The following is a 605-nucleotide window of genomic DNA, read 5'->3' as shown; positions in this document are numbered from 1 at the left end:
GGCTGCAGCCACCATGGCTGCAGCCGCCATGCCGGGCTTTCCCAGGCTGCCCTGGCAGCTTCCCAGCCCCAGGAGCAGGGATGGGGGCCACTCTGCCCCTTGAAGCCCTTGCTCCTGGGCACAGGGTGGGGACACCGTGCCCTTGCTCTCTGTGTTTTTTTTCCTCCCATGGTTTCTAGCAAATTCTTTTTAAAGGAAATAATTGGGAATATTTGCCACCAACCTACACTCTGTACTGACCAGCTCCCAGCAAGCCAGCTACTGGGCAGCTCTCCTTGCACACCCCTGCCTGTCCTTACCTTGCCAGCAGACACCAGCCCAGGGTGGGGGGCTGCCAGCACCCACCTTGGCCCTGCACAACCAGGACAGGCTGGGTTGTACCCACATGTGACGGTCCCCACATATGGAGAAGCTGCCGGGGACAGCGGTGACGCGCTGGGGTGGCCCAAGGCCAGGGGCCATGGCGAGGTGTGTGCTGGCAGAGGCTTGCTCCACCATGATCGGGGTTCAAGGGATGCCGGACGGTGGGGAAGATGCTTTCCGCATGAGAGCAGCTTTGCGCCATGAAATTTCCACTTGCCAAGCCACAAGTGGCCGGGAACAGC

Source organism: Pygoscelis adeliae, unplaced genomic scaffold, assembly GCF_000699105.1.
Source record: "Pygoscelis adeliae isolate BGI_AS28 unplaced genomic scaffold, ASM69910v1 Scaffold294, whole genome shotgun sequence".
NCBI classification, from domain to species: domain Eukaryota; kingdom Metazoa; phylum Chordata; class Aves; order Sphenisciformes; family Spheniscidae; genus Pygoscelis; species Pygoscelis adeliae.
Note: the sequence above shows the minus strand (reverse complement) of the source record.